Source organism: Vigna umbellata, chromosome 7 (assembly GCF_029865625.1).
Source record: "Vigna umbellata cultivar VRB3 chromosome 7, Vumbellata_1.0, whole genome shotgun sequence".
NCBI lineage: Eukaryota > Viridiplantae > Streptophyta > Magnoliopsida > Fabales > Fabaceae > Vigna > Vigna umbellata.
Window position 1 is genome coordinate 44,987,687 of NC_142171.1, and position 17,951 is coordinate 45,005,637.

Sequence of the window (17,951 nt, forward strand, 5' to 3'; positions counted from 1 at the left end):
CATACTTCTCCCATTGTAGATATGTTTGTTCTTATTACATTTTTTATTTTAGAAAACTTATTAATTAGTAAAAGTTATTCATGTCATGTCAAGTGTCTTTTAGTGGTCTCTCTTGCAACTGAATTCAGGATGGTACGATTAAAAAATATATAAAAGGGTATATAAAAGTCTTTAAAAAGATTCTTTTTGAGATCAAATTTGGGATCTAGGAGTTCGTTAAAGGGAAGGTAATAATATCCTACTACTATATATGAAGGTGGGTTTAAAAAAGAATATTTAAAAATAAAAATAAAAAATCTCTATACACATGAAAAATATTTAGCAAATTCGAACTTAGATTAGTATGAGTAGGGTTAAGTCCAGCTTAGGTAAGTTAGGCTAGGTTAAGATCATGGCAAGTTAATTAAGGAAGGCATCACAAACTAAGGTTTGATAAGCCTAATTATGATTGTCACAAAAATTGAAGAATTTTTAATAAGGTCACAAGATATAGAGGAAAAGCCTAGTAGAGATAATCACACAGTTATTTTACAAAAGTATTTTCCCTATTTTAAATTCCAAAAACTTTTAAATACAAATTAAGTCGTGGGTTTTATCTCATTTGTAAATCAATAAAAGAAAATTACAATCCAGGAAGAAGTTTGTCCTAGTGCTTAAATTGATACATTCTAAATGGTCTTAGGTTCAAATCTAACTCCAAAGCATAATAGTAGCATTTTATTTCAATTCTCCAAGCATGTTATATATTGCGTACGGCCAAATGACCCGCCTAACGATTTGCAAGTTAAAGAGCGCTTGAGACAGACTACTATGAGTGTTGAAAAGCTCTTCCTTCTCCTTCATCCATGAAGGTTTTTTCCTTTTTGGGCTGAAGAGGATGATGCAAATGAGATGCAATTAGAGCATGAAGTGGTTTCTAAGAACCTTGAAAAAGGACTTGCTTCTTCTCTATTATTTCAATTTATTTCATATCTCTTTAATTTTGTAAATCCTAAGTTCTATATCATGGAAAACTAAACCTATTGTTGAGATTAGATGTAATAAAGTAATTTCTTGTGTATTTTATGATGTTAATACATATGATTTTCCATTTCCATGTTAGTATTTGATTTCTATGCTTAATGTTGGTTGTGCCTTGATCATCCATTGCTTGATTATTGGTTCTTAAGGTGTTGCAAAATGCCTTTTGAACCTAAAACTAAAATTAAGTACCTAATTGAGCTTGTATCTAGGGAAAGAACATGGTTCATTAGTAATCTTAAGACTTTTAAACTTAATGTATGATTTCTTTGTTGAGAATTCAAGGAATTAGAACTCAATGAGTAACATATGATCAAAGTCACTATAGATATAATTTGAGCATATTTATGAGTTGATTTTAACATAAAATTGGAATTGAGATTGATTGATAATACATGAGAATGAAGTGGATGAAATATAGTCTTGACAATTATACATACTCTGTTTCTTGCAGACCAACTGTTCGATATAAAAAAAATTAGGGTTAAATATGTTTTTAGTCCCTAAACTATCAAGCGAAATTGTTTTTAGTCCATCTTTCAAACTAAGCTAAATTTTGGTCATTCTCCTTAAAGAAACCTTAATTTTTCGTCCTCCAAAACCAACAGCGTTAAAAAAAGCTGAGCTGGCTAATGGTGTGTGTCACGTCATTTTCTTTTGTAATTTTTTGCCTCCCTCATCCAACGCTTCTCCACTTTCCCCTCCGCCATTCATGGCCTCCTTTTCGGCCACGTCACCCACCTTCCCACCACACCCTTCGACGACTCTTCCTCTGTCATCCCCACCCTCCTCACCACCATCACCAGCTTCCTCTACTCCCCCTCTTTCCATCAATCCTCAGGCATTGTCATCCCCTTCGCCCTCCACCCTCACTCCTCCGTCCTCGGGTGAAATAAAAAAATTGATATACTACTTTCACACATCTCTTCTACTAATCTATAGGTAAATTGTGAGTTCAAGAACTCTATATACATCACATGAAACAATAGACTCAATTGGAAATGCAAATATCTATAACTCAAATGTAGACAAGAATGATGATGTTCCTAATGTGAAGTTCGAACACATTTAGCCGTCAATGAACTGTTTTGTATAAACACGGTGTCGCCGCTCCCTTGCATAGATGACCTAGAAGATCAAAGACAACATTACAGTAGCAGATACCAAAATTAATCCAATATAAATCAATTCAATATTTGTCTCCAGGCCAGGACAGTGATCGCTGCTAATGTCTATGAATGTTTTTCGCACAAAAGTGATCATAGAATGGGATTAAGATCATCCTCGCTCTTCGATTCCAAAATTCGCCACCAGAGGTTTTGCTTTTGTGGCCACAGCTTCTAAAAAAGTGAGTTAGGGTTTTGATGCGATCGATCTCGTTAGGGTGTCGGCGATGATGGTAGATGAGGGATTCGGTTACGTGTGGTTCTTGGACGGTGACGGTAGCGCCGCCGATGACGACAAGTTTTGCATCGATCTGGAAACCGTTATGAGCGTTCTTGACAAGGATACTGATCCCTCTAAGGTACAATTTTTTGTGCTTGCAACGAGAGTATGAGCGCGCCCCAACGATTTCTCCCAATTTTTCAATGCTGTGAGGGGAAATTATTGTGAATTCCGATCGGATTGACAACGAGCGAAGATCCACCCGAGGACGGAGGAGTGAGGGTGGAGGGCGGAGGGGATGACAACGCCTGAGGATTCATGGAAAGAGGGGGGTCAAAGGAAGTCGGTGACGGTGGCGAGGAGGGTGGGGACGACGGAGGAAGAGTCATCGAACGGTGTGGTGGGAAGGTGGGTGACGTGGCCGAAGAGGAGGTCGTGGATGGCGGAGGGGGAAATGGAGAAGCACTGGATGAGGGAGGCAAAAAATTACTCAGAAAAAAAAATGACGTGGCACACACCGTTAGCCAGTTCAGCTTCTTTTTAACGCTGTTGGTTTTGGAGGACGAAAAATTAAGGTTTCCTTAAGGAGAATGACTAAAATGTAAAGAGGGACTAAAAACAATTTCGCTTGATAGTTTAGGGACTATAACATATTTAACCTAAAAAATTATTGTGTTTTGTGAACATTGTGTCAAACTAAGTTATAGATTGCAATATTTGTCATGTATGACATAAGTATCTTTGGAGAGAAAGATAAATACTCATTACTTGCTATGTTACGACTGATGCATTGTTGTTCATTGGTCTAAATGCTAACATAAATTTCATGTTGGGTTGAGATAGACTCACCCTAGTTTGAATCCACATCAAGTAATGTCGAGTTAGCTCAAGTCAAAAATGGATCAACTCAATCAAGACGAGTCAGGTTGGACAAAGGTTAGACTAAGTTGGCCTAGGCCAATGTCAATTTGGGTCCCAATAAAGAAAGATAAAGTCAAATTAGGTCATAGTAACTCAAGGTTAGATCAAGTCAAGCACAAGTTAGGTTGGTTGAGATGGACCCAAGGATGTTGTATTAGACCGACCTATATCAAGCTGAGTTGGGTTGGACCTATGTTAAGGTAAACTGGGCAAGGTTTAACGCAAGTCAAGATGAGACTGCAAGTTAACTCCAAGTCATTATGGGTTGGTTATGGATGAGTCTACGTTAAGTTGGCTCAGGCTCATCCTAGGTCAAGATGAGTTGGATCGAGTCAAGCTTAGGTCTCAAGTTTGCTTTGGTTGAGCCAAGTTAAGTCATGTTGGGATAAGTCAAATTAGGTCAAAAAAGAAAAACATCTAGTTAAGTTGGACCCAAGTCATGAAAGATTTATAAACAATTGAACCCAAATCAGATTATATTGAGTTGAACTTAAGATACTATTAAACTCAATCTTACAATTAAATTACAAATAGTAAAAAATTAGTTTACTATTAATATAAAATATATAGAATTAAATTATTATTTTGTAATATTTTAATGGCTTATCTAATTATTAAAAATATTTAAGAGTTAATTGAAGTTTTACTTTAATGTTGTCACTCTGAGTTAAGTTAGAAATAAAATTTGGAAATGACTTCGGACTGGTTCTTCCATATAAATCAAATTTACACCTCTAAGTAAAACACACATTTACATGTACGTATCTGATACATATAATTTTTATTAAACATGTACAAACTAACTATTCAATTTAGTTTATAAGTTTTATTGTTTTTTATTTTTATCATATGATTAAATTTAGTATTAATTTTTCAAACTATTTTATTATTCTATTACTCGTAAATTTGATTTATTTTTTGAAATGATTATTGTTTTTGTTGAATGATAACGTAATACACATTTAGGTATGTCGGGAAAATATTATTAATAGGCGAGTATGTACACAAATTTGTAAGGAGAATGCCTGATGAATTCATATACCAATATTTGTTAGATTAATAACAACTACTTACAGCAGATAAGATTAGATTTTAATCCAATAAATTTGAAAAACTCGTAAAAAAATAAAAAGAAGATTAATAATAATTATCAATAGACAATGGTATGTCTAAATGTATTTTATATTATTAATAACTAGAAAATATCTTTTAAAATATTAAACTTTTAATGCCATATAATGTTAGTATTTTAGGACACATTTAAACGTATAATGCAAGTAGATACAATTTAAGGATGCATTGTTAATATCTAACTTTTAACTGTTGTAAGTCTAATTTGTTGCAACACTAATATTTAATAAAATTCTCAGAGAAGTAAGTTTAGCAACTAGGAAAAAGTATATGAGAAGTCAATTCTAGCACGTTATACGTAGCTTTTGACTGCCAACCGAATTTTTTATTTATCAGTCATCAACATTTGTATTTAAATTTAAAAAGTCATTTGTATCTTATGCAATGTTTGTCTTTCGGTAAAGGAATTAGAAATCAAGTGTCATTATTTTTGAAAGCTTTAATTTATTGAGTAATGACATTTCTTCGCTAGGATAAAGAATTATTTGATGATAAAATTGACTCATAAGTAAAAATTTGATTGGTGAAAGTTTCCTATTCTAGATCAAGTTTGTCCTTAGAATAAAAGTTTTAAATGGGATAAGGGTTTAAGGTGCTTGACAATAAAGAGGGTTTATTAAATACATTATCGATTAAAAATAATTAGACATTGATGTTTTAGATGTATCATGCTACTCATTTGATAAACAACAAAAGTATTCGAAGGTAAATTATCTAAAGGGAAATTATCAATAATCATCAGGAAAAGAATTATCATATCACTAAATAAAGAGAAATAATCTCTTAAATAGTGTAGAGAGGGACAACACACACATAAGGTCTCCACACTGTTAATTATTGTCCGCTTTGGGCCAAACCCTCACGGATTTGCTTTTGGTACCACTCCAAAAGGCCTCTTACCAATGGACGTATCTTATGTGTATATAAACTCATGTACATCTCTTATTTTATCCGATGTGAGTCTAAGTCCCACATTTGATAGAAATGAGAAAGTAGAGCAGTATTTAAAGGTGGAAGACCCATTAACCCATTGCCTTAAGGTTTTGGGTAAAAAGTGATGTCGATCTCTTATATAGTTAGCTCAGATGTTATTGGTGTTTGTGTAACCCACAGGGAACCTCCTCCTCGATAGACCCAACAGTGGTATCAGAGTTGATGATTTGTCTTGGTGACCGGCTCAAACGAGTATAATGATCCCTATACCGAAAGTCTTCTTGGCAAAGGGTATCCTGGTAAGCAAGTTCCGTTAAGATGAACGGCAGTTGGAAAGGGTTACTCGTGGTTGTGGTTGGTTGGGAATGCTTCCGCTGGAGGGGGAGTGTACCTATGTGGAAGGGACTCACCCTTGAGGGGGAGATTGTTGGGAATCCAAGTGTGAGTCTAAGTCCCACATTGGATAGAAATGAGAAAGTAGAGTAGTATTTAAAGGTGGAAGACCCATTAACCTATTTCCTTAAGGTTTTGGGTAAAAAGTGGTGTCGATCCTTTATATAGTTGACTCAGATGTTATTGGTGTTTGTGTAACCCATAGGGAACCTCCTCCTCAATAGAACCAACAAATAGTTCATGTTCTTGAAAGGAAAATTTGTTTCATAAAAGAAAATATACCTTCAAATTAAAAATTGTTTGGTCTCTAAATTGTAACATTTGCATCCCTTATAAACTAAGTTTGAAACATTTGAAAAAAAACTATCTTATAGTAGGTTTAATTGCTCTGTTGGTCCCTATTTTCATTGTAGTGTGTCAATTTGATCACTACTTTTAAAAAAATGTCTAATTTGTCCACACTTTGTGTGATGTGCATCAATCAAGTATGTGCTATATGAAGTGTACTGGTTAGGGTCATAGTGAATCGCCTTATGGATAGGCGTCGATCGGTCGAGGTAGCCGATCGACCTATCAAATATGGGCAGTTGGCAAGTATGTTAGAAAACATTAATGGTTAATTAATAGGTTTGATTGTCATATAAAATATGAATATACAACATTAGTTGTTTGATTGTCATATCAAATATGAATATACGGTATTAATGATTAATGAATGAGCTTGATTGCTATAAGCCATATAAATATGTAAATAATGTCTAGGTAAAGACATTTTTTCCATTTTAATCAAATAGAGACCTCTTTAAGAAACACATCTAACTTGAGCATTAAAGTGTCTTCTGCAGGTCAACAATCGGTTGGTGTGAATTGCGTTCTTGAAGAGGATTGGACGATCGGAGCAGAGCAGAGCCAGAAAAGACGACCGACCCTCATACCCTTTCAAACGAAACAAAGTCCAATTATATTCACGGTGTTTAAATAAATAACGTTGACTAATTGGTGAAACTGTTTTGTGCATATTTTGTTGTTGTGGCATTGTCGTGGGATATTTATTGTGACGTGTAAGCCATTAACGGGGTGGTGACGTGGAAATTTTGCAATTAGGGTTTAAGTTTACAAAAAAATTAAATGTTAATGGAATTAGGTATTTCGAGCGAAGAAAAAGAGTGAACGAATTTAGAAATTTCTAATAGAGAGGAAGAGAAGTTGAGTTCATGATTTGGAACAAAGAAGAAGAGAATTTGTGATCGAGATGATGAACAGAAAAGAAGAGAATTTTAATTGGGGATTTGTAACAGATAATTGAATTTGGGGTTTCCAACAAATAAAAAGAGAAGCGCATTTGGGGATTTCAAAAACCGAAGAAGTGAAAGTGCAAAATCAATCTTTTTTTAACACCGAAGTGAGTTCCATTGAAAGTCCAAGGTGCTTTTTGTTGAATGTGTGTCTATATTTTCCTTTTGGCAGTGTTGTCGTGTTGTGGTGTATTGCTTATTTGTTTATGGAATCAATTCATAGTGGTGGTCCCCTCTCCCATGAAGTTAGATGTTATTTTCGTTGTGATCCCCCATTATGTGTGTTTTTATTTTGGTTGTGGTGCCTCATTTGAAAGTGATTATCAAAGTTCAGGTTTTATAGAATGTGTCAATGAGAATTCCAAAGTTAACACCTCATGACATTCCAATCCCTGAAATGCATCAAAATAAATAAAAATCAGTATTCAAATATAATAATAATCTAGTAGTAGAAATTATTGTAATTTAACTTTGATAACGCTTTCCACCAAAACAATAAGCTTAAATAATGGGGATGAAATTAAGAAGAACAAAAAATTATTTCTTATATAGGTTAAAATAGTTGAAATTTAATTGGGCACTGATATGAAATAAGATGTATGGTAAGAGGTGGGTTACAATTAGTTGGTTAGTTAGTAGCTATAAAGGACAATTTTTATATTGTATAAAATATTTATAAGAAAATTTCCTTTCTAATTCAGACTAAAAGCATGAGTTTGTTATCTCCTCCTTACATTATTATGGAAGTATATTCATAAAAAGCAATAGTTTCTTATTACCTTTCTTAGTAAAGGTAGTTGTGTTTACTTCAATAACATAGTCATACTAGTCAACCAATAGTCCATTTGAATTTCCTGGTCACATGCATGCACATATAAGATTATACCTACATAGTCTCGTGCAATAACAACATAAAAGAATAATTAACTCCAAAATAATTTGGTTAATCCTAAGAGTTATAACAAACAATATCATCTAAAACTTGGCACATCAGTAAATAGTAAAGTCATGTCTTACGACATGGAAATAGGGACAGAAATAAATCTAAGTAAAATGTTTTTAATCAAGATTATTTTCATAACTATATATTTTCTCCCACCTTTAGGCAGAACGAAGTGAATATGCCAGGTTGATCTCACTTAGGCCTTATATTCTTAACCCATTATGCATGTTGTTGTTTTGGTTGTGGTGCCTCATTTGAAATTGTGTAGTCATTTTGATATATGACATGATTAAATATATATATATATATATATATATATATATATATATATATATATAGGCATAATTTAGTTAAGATGGTTAACTCTAATATCGAAGTAGTCTTTCATCATGGGGTAAGTTTGTCAATAAGGGTCACTGAAATACGTTGGAGAAACCAATACTTTGGTAATTGACCCAGATAGATGAAGCTACTTTGTGATTTTGTCCATTAAAAAGGAGATGAGTTATGTGAATGTTAAATAGTTGTGGTATTCAGTGGGTGGAGGTTCTGTGTTAGAAGGAAGGTTGAAACTATTATCTGATGACAAAGATGCATGTCATCTAGTCAACATTGTCATACTAAATGGTCAAGCTCACTTGTATGTTGTACACATGGTGTCAAACCCTAATATAATTAATATGTTGGAATATTTTGGAGGTAGGGGTAATTGTAATGATGGGGAACAAGTAAATGTGGATGGTGAACCCCAAGTTGGTGTGGCAAAGGGTAATTATAATGTAGATGTTGAAGATAAGGTTGTTGTCGAGAGAGGGTGAGGATGAGGTTGTTATGTAGTTGGAAGTAGAAGGTGGGGATGGTGTTGCTATTTTGGGGAGGGTGAGGGTGAGGATGATGTTGTGGAGGTGGAGGCACATGATGATGTTGCTAATTTGGGTAAGGGTAAGGATGATGTTGGTGTGGAGGGGGAGAGTGAGGGAAAGGATGATGTTGTTGTTTTGGGGGAGGGTAAGGATGATGTTGATGTGGAAGGTGAGGGTGATGGATATGATGAGGGACATGATGAGTCTTATGTTAGTAGTTGGAATGGGTCCCAAGAGGATGTGTTGAGTGAAGATGATCTTATGGATGTTAGTGTCCATGGAGATGAAGTTGAACATGATTTCTACAAAGGTAGTGTCGAAGTTGAAGTGGGTGGACCAAGTGGCTCTTCTAGTCCATTTCAGCTTGTACAATACAGGGGTTTATCTGACAGTGAATGGAAATATGGAACTTTAGGCATTGTTGTATTAAGTGATTCATCAGATGATGATAAAGACCGATATGGAAATTTTGGAATTTTCTCAATATCCAACTATGGAAGAATATAAATGGAAAGTGAGAACATACGTCACTGAAAAGAAAGATTTTACTAAAGTATTCAAAACTTATGGTGTAAAGAATGGTAGAAAATTGAAGGTTTTTAGAAATGACAAACGAAGAATTTGTGTAAAATGTTGTGGAGCAAAAGGGAAATGTCCATGGTACACTTATTGTGCATATAGCGCTGCCTAAAGTACATGACAATTTAAAAAGATTATAAACAAGCATACATGCAGTAGAAAATTTAATATCCGTTTAGTGACTTCAAAATGGTTAAGTGACAGGTTAGAGAAAATCATAAAAGAAAATCCAAAACTAACCTCCTAAACAAAGTTTATAAGAAATGGAACATTGGTGTGATAGAAGGCAACATCATTCACACACCCTCAAGCATGGGAGGTAGTGATGAGAGAAATTAAAGACTTGAATGAAAACTCCTTTAAACACTTGATAGTTATTCCCTCAAGGCATGTATTCAAAACATAAAACCATGTAAATTATTTACAATTATTTGTTTGTCACGTTTCACTTTTTTTTTAACTAGATTTTGGTCAAGGTTAAGGTTTACAACAATAGATGCTTGTGACATCCTTGTCATATGTCTGAAGCTTTTAACAGTGTCATAATAAATGCAAGGAGTAAGTCCATCGTAACAATGATGGGAGACATTCGTATCTACCTCATGAAGAGATGGGTAAGAAATAGAGACAAGATAAGTACATGTGAAGGTTCCTTATGCTAAAAAATTAAAAAAAAAAGACTACAAAAGGAATTACACAACACAAAATATTGGATACCTAGGTATGCTTTCACAACAACTTCAATTGTTGATGATTGAATATGGATTAGCCCGTTCTTACTTGAACTGTTTTTCAAATAGGTGGTTGTAATAGAGAATGTGATGAGAGTAGGTTGTTCCTTCTATCCGATGAGTGAATTTTCGAGGATGAAAATTTTTTCTTGTTGGGAAGAATTTAAAACCCCAGAAAAAAGGTATTTTAGAAGTGATGGTAGTCTAAAAATAGTGAGACTCAATTATTTTAATGTTAAATGATTTTATTATAAATAATTTTGTTATAAACGAGTTTCATTATTTTAAAACGTATCATCTCTCTAGAAACCACTTTTCTAGAGTTCTCTACCTTCTCTCTAAGAATTCTAACTCTTGAGTCATCTCTTTGACGATCAGGAGGTGTCTAGACAATCACGACGTCAAGGTCTACAAATCTAACTGATCAATTTATGTTTTAGAACAAGTAAGTTTCTACTCGTTTTTCTGTCCACTTTGCTTTGGTCAATGATCATGCATAGAATTGTTATGCATGTATCATTTAGTTCTCTTTTCTCGCTCTTGGTGAATTTAGAGTTCTAAGAGTCTGTTTCAATTTTTGTACCTCGTAGGTTCGTTTAGGAATTTCTTGCGTTTCAAGCGATCGGCGGGACGTTTTCGTTGGTTGAGGCTATTTCTTGTAAGGTAAGGGAAGCTAGAACTTGTCTTAGTTGTGTTTATATTATAAATTTGGTGTCTCTGAGTTATAGAGGATTTTGAAAAATATTGGTATGATTGGGTGTATAAAATGTATGTTTGATTAGTAATTTTGATAATGTGATGTTGAATATAAGTGGTATAGTGTGATTGTGATGATTAATACTATTATAATTGAGTATGATGATGATATTGAAATGTTTGAAATTGAATTCAAGTGGTTGTGTGAAATATTGGTCAAGTTACTTGAGTTTCAAGCTTAAAAGAAAGGTTTTGGTGAGTGAAATTGATAATTTGGTATTGGAGTGAGATGGCATCTGGTGTAGCACTGTTATGTGGTTAATTGGGAGTTGTTAGAAGAGTTGAATGGTTGAAAACTGATATGGAGCAAAGATCAGGGTTCATTATTGAAGTTTTGAAGTGTTTTAGTGGAAAAATTGAGGGTTTTGAGTAGTGATAATTGGAAGTAAGAGGTGTTGACTGTTTTGGACAGGTAGGAGTGTGTTATAGGATCCACTAGGAGTTGTCTAGGCTGTTCAATGAGAAAAATCTGGTATAGGATAGTTGGTGTCATCTTAGGATGAGTTTGTAGAGGTTTTTTGCCCAATTTGAGGTTTTGAATGGTGAGATCTTGAAACAAAGGGATTGTGAGCAATTTGGGGTGTTGGGGTGTACTAGAAAATGTGTTTGGACCTAATTATGCAGTTGGGAAACTAATATAGCGGTTAGAAAGTGTACATTTGAATTTGGGTAGCTTATAGGAGTAAATTTGAGTTTTCAAAGGTCAATTTGGATTTGGAGTGGTCAAGTTAAGTTAGGGGTATGTTTGTAAATATTTCTCAGTACCTAAGAGTGTTTATGAATCATTTAAACTTGTATAAAGGGTCACCAAAGTCAAAATAGGTGAATTTTAGAACTTGGTGCAGCTCTGGGCGCCCTCCAAGGGGCCCCTGGGCATTTTTGCGAGATGAATTCGCTTGGGTGCCCCCTTATGCCATGAATAAATTGTGTTATTGGGTGATTTCTGATGACTTGTAATTGTGTTTCTATTTCTTTAATGCATGATAAATAGTCTCAAGTATTGGTGTACTATGTGAATGTGAATTAATATCAATGGTTTCAAAGGTGTGGAAGAGAGTTTCAAGGAGGAACTTCTTAGTGGTGGCTTTAAGTATTGTAAGTATGAATATGTGAAGCTCAGTCTTAGAGTTCATCCTGACATTCTAATGGTCACCCATTCTCAAGTAGAGAAGGGTGAGGCATGTCGTGAGAATAGCAGAAAGTCCTAGTCTAAGGGCTTTACCTTGGCCTAAGGCGAGTGATAACGGACTAACCTTGTGTGGTAGCTTGAGGTGGGCCAACTGTTTCACCACAACAAGTGCATGAACTGTCATAGCTCGATATTCATACTAATCCAGATAGTCAAGTCAAAGGGTGATTATCATGCATAAATTGTTTGGTTGATTTGGTGTAAGATGTGTATCTTTAAGTAAAATGTTTAATATGTTTTGATGTATTATGAAAATGTTTTGTATCACTAGCTTACCCTTGCTTTTGTGTTGTATGTTGTGTGTTGTTTCTCTTTGCGATGATCACCTGAATAGTGTTAGCTTAGGGATACAGTCTTTTTAGTTGTTCCAGTAGGATGTAAGGATGAAGAAGTTGGAAAGTCAGATTATTATACAGGTGCAGAACTTGTTTTTTATGTTTATTTTTTTTATACAATGATTTCATTATCTTATATGTAATATTTCATTTTAGTAGTATTTTATTAAAAATGGAATGTTAATATATTCTTCTCTACAAATTATAAGTTTCTTTATATGACAAAATCTATTTAGTTATATATTTTCATGCTATATTACATTTATTAAATATTTCTAATCCAATAAACTACCTTATTTTGTTCAGAATTTATAAACTGAAAGCTTATACACTACTATTTAGTTTATCATCTAATATTGTTAAATCAAACTCTTAGTTTTTAGCATGTTTTAGTATATCTTATATTCCCTTCTTTATTAGTCATTTTTTAAAGATTTTTAATTATGAATACGTATCATTTTCAAATTTTAAGATGATATTAATTGTTCTGTATCAATTTTACTAATATTCTTAACCTAATTTGTAATTACTTTATATTTATTGTTTTATTACATAAGTAAAAAACTTAAAATAAAAACTCTCATCACTGTTCTACTAAAATTAAAAAAATATATTTGTATTTCTTGTTTTTACATTTTTAGTTAATTTAAAATGTAATCTAAAAGGTAATGGTGTGAAACAGTATCAGTCAAGACAAGAGGTTACACACTGAACTCTTTGATTTTCTTAGTTATGTCATTTTCCATATGATTAGTTATGTTTTTGCAAAAATTATCTCTACTGGGATAAGACAGTGTAAAGATGCATTTACAATGACTTGAAGAGTGAGTATGAAAGGGCAAGATAAATACTGTACAAAATGTTAATAAAAGATAGTGAAATAGAAAAACTATTCCTACTTTCTGTTGTTTTTGTGGTAGTTCTTGATGAGAGGGCTCCTTAAAACTGAAACAATCCAACAGAGTTTCTGCTTAAAAAATTTAATTCACTTGTGTCTGGAAATAAAATTATAAATCCATCACTTATTGGTGACATCAAGTGGGTCATCTGTAATCATCAGTAACAATTTTGCTAGACCAAGTGATAAACAATGCTGCTCCCAAAAAACTAGAGTAGCACACTCATTGTGAAGAAACTCACATATAACATAAACTCAGTTATTCTTTACCAAAAACACCATTAGCAAAATGGGTAAAAAAACACAGTTTCATTCTAAGATCATAAATGTAGATCAATACAAAGCACACAATCCAGAAGACATCAAATATTTTCATTTAAATTTCAGAAGGTCTTTGAGGACATTATATAAATGGCTAAACATGAACATGACAATGCCCTCTTTACCAAAATGCCAGAAACTCCAAATCAAAACTATAATCCAATTTTCCTTTTTCAGTTTGTTTACAAATAATCTATGCAAAAAGCTATAACTACTCTCTCCAATCACCACCAGCCTAGTCCATGCTCAAGAATTAGGAAAGAAAGCAGATAACTTTTATCACCATTACTGCATGCATCACTTTCGAAATAGCCTACCAGCAAAGACATCAACATCTCCTCCAGTGAACTTCAATCTTTTTCACCTAAATCAAAATCTAAATCCTACCATCAAAATCATCATCTTCTCCTTATTCCACCCTTCTTGGCCACAGTTTTTACCCTCATCCTACTTCTCCTCAATCCCTTAGGATATTCTTGCAACCCTTCAGTGACAAACTCTTCATTATCATCATCATCAGAAATGTACACAACGGATGCAGCATTTTGCTCACTAAATGTGTTACTACTCTTAATCTCCTCTTTAACCTCGTAATACCTCAAGGGCACACTCGCGTCACACGAGTAGTACTGTCGAAGCTCTTTTTCCTCCACCACTGCCTCCCCCACCATCGAAGGTGGTTTCACTGGCACGCCCTGGAACACTTTCCCGCAAACCTGACACAACAGCGCGCAATCCTCATACATCTTCTCATACTCAAAGAGATTCCAGCAGTAGGGACACGCACTCCAGAAAGTTGCAGTTTCAGGGACTGGATGCTCGCGGTCGTAGAGGGCGCGGAGTTCAGGACGGGACAGCACGTGCCAAGCCTCCTGCACACGTGCAAGAGCCTCGTCGGAAAAGGGAAATTTGTCAGGGTTCGTCGGGTCCAGGAGGAGTGCCAGCTTCGCATACTGCCGCCGTGCGAGGTCGCGGTTGGCGCAGTCGGATCGGTGGAGCTGGAGGATGGAGTAGAAGTCAGCTGAGGAGAGGATGTTGGCGATGGCGAGGACTCTTGCCACGATGTCGGTGGGAGGAAGGCCGCAGGCAAAGTCACGGCAGTCAGAAAAACGGCGGAGGGAGAGCAAGGAAAGGCATGTGGTGATAGGGTTTTCGGATTCGGATCCTTTGAAATGATCCATTTGCGTTTATTGGAATGCGATTCTCGTGAGTGAGAGAATAGGAAAGGGTTTAAGGTCCAAATAATTGGAATGTTTTGGCAATAAATAAGTATAGAGGGGTTTTTTTTTGTTCAATTTATGTTTTTTCTTTTACTGGGATTTTTGTTCTTTATGATTTTGTTAAGTTTTTATTTTGTTTTCAATTATTATCATTAATTACTGTTATAGATGCCACTACATTTGTCATTTTTTTCTTTTATATTCATTCACTTCAGTATTACAGTTACCATTCTCTTATTAAATTTTATTTTTAGAATTCCTTTTATAATTGTGCATCTTGTCATGTTTTACACATTTAGTATTTTTTTTAAAACATGATCTTCATAAGTTTTCTCTTATTCTTGTGTATTTATTTTGGGACAAAGACTAGGATGCACCATGTGAATAAATAGTATAGGTGAAAAATTCAATTTTCAACCTTCCATCAAAAGAAAACTCATCATCACTCGTTGTGACAATTCTTTTGACTTAAACTATGGAACCAACGTTAGGGATATGAGAAGAAGGTGGAGTTTATTCATAGGGAAGGATCTATTGTAAAACAAATATTTACAATTTAATAATGATTTTTTTTGTTTGTAGTACATATATATTATAAATTATTGTTGACAATCTCAAAAAAACTTTTCTTATTTGCAAAAAATAAATAAATAAAATAACTAATTTTCACCAGTAAAAACTTAAATGATCTATTTATGTAAAAATAATTATTTACACAAGATAATAAAGAAATAAGATTAGAAATTGTAAGTAAAATACTTTGATATAATAAAAAAAAAGCATAAAAAAATAAAGTGTAAGAGGTTCCATTACCGCATCCAATATTTAAAGTTTATGAAAAGAAAAATCTTATAACTTTTTTAGATGATTTTATTATACAAGGTAAAAATCTTATGTATTAAATAAATAATTATACAAGTTATATACATTTAAAAAAGTTATATAAATTATTATTATCATAAATTACTATATATAATAAATATTATGAAGAAAATTTTGCACATTTTCTTTTTTTTTTTGTATATTATCTTTTCTTTTTATTAAAACCTCTTTTCTTTTTCTTCCTACAATCATTGTAACTTATCTGTAATGCCTTAAAGTGGAACATACACCAACAAAAATTTCATCATATTATATTATATAGACTAATCAAATTATATCTTTATAATTTCTACAAAGTACAAAATTAATTTATATATTTTGATTGAGTCATGTTTACATTTAAAATTCCATTCACATTGGTTATATATATATATGCAAAATGTTATATTAACCTAAAATGATTTTGCATGTTATTTCCATAAAACAGAATCTATATTTATATTTCTTTAAAGTATATTAAAATATGATTTATTTGAAAATGAATCAATTTTAATAAAATTTAAAATGAATAATCATATATGATTACATGAAATTATAATTTAATACTTAAATTGACAAAATTAACTTTTTATATAAAGTTATTAAGAATAATTTGACAAAAGTTATGTCAATATAATTTAGTTGTTCTTATAAAATATTATAAGGTTTAATAATTTTTTATTAGATGCAATGGGATTTGTTTTATCTCTTTTTATTTTTTTCTAGTTATATGTGTTTAATATATATTATGAATTCAGTCTAAGTCTTTTTTTTTCAATACAATGTTTTATTTTTTTCAAAACTCATGGTTAAATTGAGAGTATTTTTGGCACTATCATATTTAAAAAAAACTGAGTATAAAATTAGTTTATATACATAATTAATATATATATATATATATATATATATGAACTGTTCGACCACTTTTTATCTATGTTCAATTTTAATTTAATATTGAGAATAATAATGAACAAAAGTTCCTGGTGAAACATTCTAACTAAAGTTACATCATTTAATCCCTACTCACAAATTAATATAACATTATCATCACTTATTCTATCAAATATTTGGAAGGAATTAAAATATTTAAACCGATATTAATTTCATAATCTAATGGATCATTCTAAATAGTGCATGGTTTCTAACATTTCTTGCTACATTTAATTAATTAATTTCTTTTTCTTTTCAAACTACTAGATTAAATGTACATGCCCAAGGCACCAAACATTCTAAAAGAAAAAAAAAAAGTCTAAGAACACACTATCATGCATTTAAAACATGAAAATATATTTATTTCATCATAAACATTGCCACAACACAAATCTTATATTCGAAATAGCACAGATAATGAGTTTACAGTAAACTTCCAAAAGTTATCAAAATGAGTCCACAAACATATAGGCTTCCAACTCTCCCAGAAAGTGTCTCAAAAATCTAAACAGGCTAGCATTACAACTACTTTATACTGTCAATATCTTAGAGACCATGAAAGAATGGGAAAGATTCAGGAAATGGTTTCAAAACTCAGGTTGAACTCTGGGAATGATTTTTAGGATTGCAACAACTAGGAGACGACTAACCAAACCAAATCTTTCTTCCTCTCTCTAAACCCACACTAAGAGAAAATGGGTTTTGAGAGACCAAACTCTTCCTTTATAATGGTCATCCAGAAATGCAAATTTTGGACACATAAATTGAACAATTTTAGCTGATCTACTAAGGGTTCTTAGGAATACTCATTTTTATAATTCTTTTTCTGTTTATAGTACTGTAGAACAGGGAGTATTGTATTTGGAAAAGAGGGTTTAATTGTCAGATTACTTTTTTTTTTGAAAAATTTTATTGAAGTGGAGGTTCAAGATACAAGTAGGGGATGATGATGAATTGATTGAGATTCTCTATTCTAGGAAAAGGAGTTGAAGGCGGACTAATTAAACTTGTTGAGACAACTTTATTGAATGTCTAATTTACCTTGGTGCATAATAGGTAATGTAAATGACATTTTGTCTTTGGATCACAAACTTGGATGAGTAGATGATCCTCATGACTTCATAGATTTAGGGTTTTATCTATATATGATAATAAATCGAATTAATAATTATCCATACAGATATAATATCTAACACAACTATATCTTTCTTATATCTCTAATTTACAATTTCATGTGATTATATCA